The sequence below is a fragment of the Anolis carolinensis genome, chromosome 1 (genome assembly GCF_035594765.1).
Source record: "Anolis carolinensis isolate JA03-04 chromosome 1, rAnoCar3.1.pri, whole genome shotgun sequence".
NCBI lineage: Eukaryota > Metazoa > Chordata > Lepidosauria > Squamata > Dactyloidae > Anolis > Anolis carolinensis.
The window spans coordinates 206,303,220-206,309,219 of record NC_085841.1 but is presented as its reverse complement, the minus strand read 5'-3'; positions in this window follow the sequence as shown (position 1 = coordinate 206,309,219).

Here is a 6,000-nt window from a genome sequence, read left to right as displayed (position 1 = left end):
ATTCAAAACGACAGACTAGAGAGATGGGCCGAAACTAACAAAATGAAGTTCAACAGGGACAAATGCAAGATACTTCACTTCGGCAGAAAAAATGGAAATCAAAGATACAGAATGGGGGACGCCTGACTTGACAGCAGTGTGTGTGAAAAAGACCTTGGAGTCCTCGTGGACAACAAGTTAAACATAAGCCAACAATGTGATGCGGCAGCTAAAAAAGCCAACGGGATTTTGGCCTGCATCAATAGGGGTATAGCGTCTAGATCCAGGGAAGTCATGCTGCCCCTCTATTCTGCCTTGGTCAGACCACACCTGGAACACTGTGTCCAATTTTGGGCACCGCAGTTGAAGGGAGATGTTGACAAGCTGGAAAGCATCCAGAGGAGGGCGACTAAAATGATTAAGGGTCTGGAGAACAAGCCCTATGAGGAGCAGCTTAAAGAGCTGGGCATGTTTAGCCTGCAGAAGATAAGGCTGAGAGGAGACATGATAGCCATGTACAAATACGTGAAGGGAAGTCATAGGGAGGAGGGAGGGAGCTTGTTTTCTGCTGCCCTGCAGACTAGGACACGGAACAATGGCTTCAAACTACAGGAAAGGAGATTCCACTTGAACATCAGGAAGAACTTCCTCACTGTGAGAGCTGTTCGACAGTGGAACTCTCTCCCCCAGACTGTGGGGGAGGCTCCTTCTTTGGAGGCTTTTAAGCAGGGCTGGATGACCATCTGTCGGGGGTGCTTTGAATGCGATTTCCTGCTTCTTAGCAGGGGATTGGACTGGATGGCCCATGAGGTCTCTTCCAACTACTATTCTATGATTCTATGATTCTATGATTCTGATCATCTCTAATAAATCCGAGAAGAACTGAATAACAGATGCAGAGATACAGGGAGAACATTTCATATGATTTGTGCTTTATTCTCAATGCCCCCCGCACCATGGTATTAGAATTATTTCCTGGATTTTGAAGTCCCAGTAAAATATACCTAAAGGACTTAAATACACTAAAAGCACCAGATACAGTTTGGGTCAGCTCTAGTTAGTATTTTGATGACAGACCACCAATAAATATCAAGTGGCTATATTTGAAAAGAAGGGACTGGTAAAACCACATTTAAGCATTCCTTGCCAAAGAAAATGCTATGAGATTCATGGGGGTAGCCAGGTGTGCCTGGCTACTAATTTGAGTCTTTGCTTCCCTGTGCTAATCTGTTGATTGGTTTAAATTTATTTTTTAATTTCTTTCATTTTGGAGCTTCCAAACAAGGTGTTACAATACATTTGAAAGATTTGGTTCCAAATCTTTAATAAAGATTTGATATGAGTTTTGATGGTTGCTATGAAGTCATAACCTGTAATATACAAGTATCCATGAAATGCATAATATGTATTTTATGCATACATATTAATGCAGTTATACAGCTACACACACACTGCTAAACTAACCAGGAGTAGTTGGAGTACTTTGTTTGTGATCACCTCCTTATGAAAATAATAGAGATGGGGGAAATGTTCTGTTCTCACTGTCATGCAAGTGTACCAGATTCAAAAAGCCCTGATCAGAATATAAACTGGAATGCAGGTCTCTTTCATTATTTGCACCTGTGCAGGGGCCCATTCACACCATATCATTATAACAATGTGATTCCCCTTCAGTTGTCATAGGGACATCTTATGGCATCCTGGGTTGTGCAGCATAGGAGAGAGGAATGTTGAATTCTCAGCCAGAGAACATCTCTTGTGCTTTGGACAAAACTGCCAACCCTAAGAATCCATATGATGCAGGAATGGCAGTTAAAGTGAAATAAAAGCATTATAATTGTGAGGTGGTGCAGTGGGTTAAACTGCTGAGCTGCTGAACTTGCTGACCAAAAGATAGGTGGTTCGAAACTGGGGAGCGAGGTGAGCTTCCACTGTTAGCCCCACCTTCTGCCGACCTAGCAGTTTGAAAACATGCAACTGTGGGTAGACCAATAGGTACCGCTCCAGCGGGAAGGTAATGATGCTCCATGCAGTCATGCTGGCCACATGTCCTTGGAGGTGTCTATGGACAACGCAGGCTCTTTGGTCACAAGATAACTGCAACCAACCCCCAGAGTCAGACACGACTGGACTTAATGTCAGGAGAAAACCTTTACATTTACCTTAATTGTGCAATAAGAAAGACCCCCTGCGGAAGTGCAAAGAGTGGAAGAGAACCAAATTCCAGTTCAACTATTGATCTGGGAAGTGATAAATCTGGTTAGGGTGAATAGGCTCCAGATTTTGTGATGCACTTCTCCAAGACACACATATACAATAATGAAATGCAAACAGAAATGTGCATATTAGTGTGCAAAAATTGTTATATCTGAGGAATCAGCTTGCAAACATGTACCTTTTTGGGGCAAAAGGAAAAGGAAACATGTAGCTTAGAAACAAGCAAGTACAAAAATGTATTGGAATTCCCATGTAGTTTTCTTCCCTCTCTCTCTCTCTCTCTCTCTCTCTCTCTCTCTCTCTCTCTCTCTCAAAGAAAACTAAGAGTAGAAAAATGAGATGGAGATGAACAGAAAATTATACTCTGCCTCCCCCCGAGAAATGATGACTGTATGAACTTGCGTAGTGTATGGCATTGACAGAAGAAAGTTACTTTGTGGCGTATTGATGGAATATGAGCACCACAGTGAGTGTGTCAGAGGATGATGAATGATGTTCCACAACAAAAGCCAGAGCCAGATGTATGAGCCCATATAGAACATGTGGCTGTATGTCCCATATGATCTCTTTCCTTCATGGGAATAACTGGATAGACCGTCATTTATGTTTATGCACTTCAACCCTCTTCTGCAGTACTCCAGACATAGTTTTTTAAACAATAGTGTCTTCTCCTTGTATCCCTGCCAAAAGTAATGACAACTTCACTGAAATTAATAATTAGACCAATATGGAACATGAAGTACAGATGAAGATTAAATCAGTTACAGAGGACTTGGTGAAAGTCATGTGTGAAAACTGCAAGCTTCCTTTTTGATGGAAACACCCAACTGCTGTCAATTTGAAACATTTCAAAAGAGCTCATAAATTCTGGGCAGCATCCAGCCAAAAGTCACTGGTTAGAGTCTTATATTAATTTGAAGTCAATAATGAAACTCCGGTTGCTTTTAATACAAGGGAAATATGTTCCCTCTGGGATCATAGAAGTAAGAGTGGAAATGTTCACTACAATAAATTACACTATTTGGTGTAGATTGGAGCCAGAAGAAAAGATACAGTGCTTCTCTTAAGCATTATTATTATTTTTTCTTATTCTAAGTGTGGTGCAGTAGCTAGAGAGTGTTGAATTAAGAGGATAGCCAGGATTCAAACTGGCTTTTGGTCATTAAACCTATTTGGCGGCCAGCTATAATTTACTACCTCTTCTCTGCTTAACCTACCTTACAAGATTATTCTGGAGAGAAAACTCCAGTTGGACATATACATATTCAACCCCATAAAAACACTGAATGAAAGGGTACAAATATTAGCAAACACACAAACAATAGCTGTCATTCCAACATACATTTGGTCCCAAAGCTTCACCCTCCTTCTTTCCCTTTTCTTTCTTCATGGGTAAAGGTAAAGGTTTTCCCCTGACATTAAGTCTAGTCGTGTCTGACTCTGAGGGTTGGTGCTCATCTCCATTTGTAAGCTGAAGAGTTGTCCATAGACACCTCCAAGGTCATGTGACCGGCATGACTGCATGGAGTGCTGTTACCTTCCCGCCAGAGGGGTACCTATTGATCTACTCACATTTGCATGTTTTCGAATTGCTAGATTGGTAGAAGCTGGGGCTAACAGCAGGAGCTCACCCTGCTCCCCGGATTTGAATGGCTAACCTTTCAGTCAGCAATTTCAGCAACCCAGAGGTTTAACCCACTGTTCCACCAGGGGCTCCCATCATTTTCCCAATTTGGGATTCAAGGCAGTTAAACAAACAAATAAAATGCATATTTTACGACAGTTAAACAAACAAATAAAATGCATAGCATACAAAAGTCCATAGCATGCAAACATTTATAGCACATTGAAGGGTTTTCCTGGCAATTATGTTTGGGGAGAGAGTTGCCTTTTGTAGTGAACCTTACCTATTAGGCCGGGAATGAAGCCTAGGTAACAGTGAGTGAGGCAGGCCTCCATTTTGTAGAGGAATGCCAGGCAGCCATCTTGAGTGTTGTTAGAAAGAGGGAGGAGCTTAGAGAGAGACTCCTAGGATTGGCCAGCCAGAGCAGATGGGAGGAGCCAAGTCTTAGAGTGCAGAGAAAAAAAAGAGCCCCAGGCAGTTCGGTTTTGGGGTTTGGAGAGGAAAGAGCATTTTGGAGTTTGGAGGGTGTGTGTGAGAGAAAACTGAAAGCTGTGAAACTGACAGGCTAGGTCAGGCAGTTTGGATCTCTTGGGGGAAAGATAACTCAAGGGATTGACTCTCACTACTGGGCTCGTTAATAGAAGGACTCTAGGTTAGAGTTAGTTAACAACCCAGGGGAACTCGTGACTATTCTTAGCAAATAGAGCAAGGGTTTTAGTGACCAATAGATAGATTGGTTGGTTGGAACTGTTTGACACTAAGTGAAGTAATCTGAAACATACAACTAAGTTAAGCTGAAGAACTTCTGTAACCATTTACGCTTATGTACCTCATTTGCCTGTTTTAAGAAAATAAATTTTTATTCCATTTTCAACTTTCAAAAGCCTCCACAGTGTATCTTTCCATCAAGAAGCCTTTATAAAAGTTCCAGTAATACAACAATAAAATACCACATAAAAAGCCTCATAGTGAACATCAGTTTGGGAGGCAGGGGTGGAAACAGTGTGGGCAGGGAATGGGAGAAGCTTGCCTCAGACACATTTAACAACAAAAATCCTCAAGACATTTTAGGTTGGTGGCAGCTACCATTTTAGAAGAAAATCTAAAATCAAACGGTATACCCTCGCCTCTCACATACGTGTGCTTGCGTGTGCGTTTGTAGAGTGGGATTGTAGTACATTATAATCGGTGGCAGCGCCGTGATATATTTGGTGTCTCCACTCGATCTGTTATAATTACTCTCCGCTCTCCATTATACCTTTCCTTCCTCTGAGGCTGAGAAATTATGGCTTGCCTAAGGTCACCCAGAGAGTTTCAGTGGATAAGCAGGAATACAAAACATGGTCTCCAGAGTTGTAGCCTACTGCTCAAACCACTACACCATGCTCACTCTTTTTAAATTAGAAATGTAATACCTTATTTGTATCTCTACAGTATACTTTGAACTACAATGGTCAGTCTGTTTTTAAAATCAATGAGGATTTTTTTTTAAAAAAGCAAAATTATTTTAAAAATTACTAAATGAAATGCAAGCATAAACTAAAGCCATAATCCCATACACAGTTATCTGGCAGAAAAGCCTATTGAGACAGTGAGAGAGCTTACTTTTGAGAAGGACAGTATGGAATTGCATTGTATGTTTGAGGGTGCAGTCGTTTCCATGAGACCAGTCTCCAAGAAATGGCTATGAGATTGTACCATTAAAAGACCATAAAAACCATTAGCCTGCCAGCTCATGCCAGCCAAAAGTAATGGTGACCGAGCAGTTTCACCTCAGCTTTTCCACCTGGTATATCTTGAATCCACAGATATGTCCCTCCTCATCCCCTTGCCAATTGGCACCGATCAAAGTGAAAAAACAGCTATGCCAGTTCTGAGGCTGGAGTAGCTGATGGACCAAGAGGAAGACATCTGGGGAACAAAGTAGCTTTGAATAAATAAAAAAAATCTAAAGCTGGCTACACCTTGCCTTGCCCACAGATTGCCATACTTCAGGCTGTTCCACTAGCTATCTGCCCAGGTGTGGTGATGCCTGTGTTGTGTTGATCTTTTCCATTAATGGAATCCAACGGAAGGGCACCAATACATGGTACCATCTAACCCCTGCCAATCATTAATATTTGTGCAGATTATAATTGTGCTCTAATATATACACTGTATCAAAAGAGTGTGGATTAGAT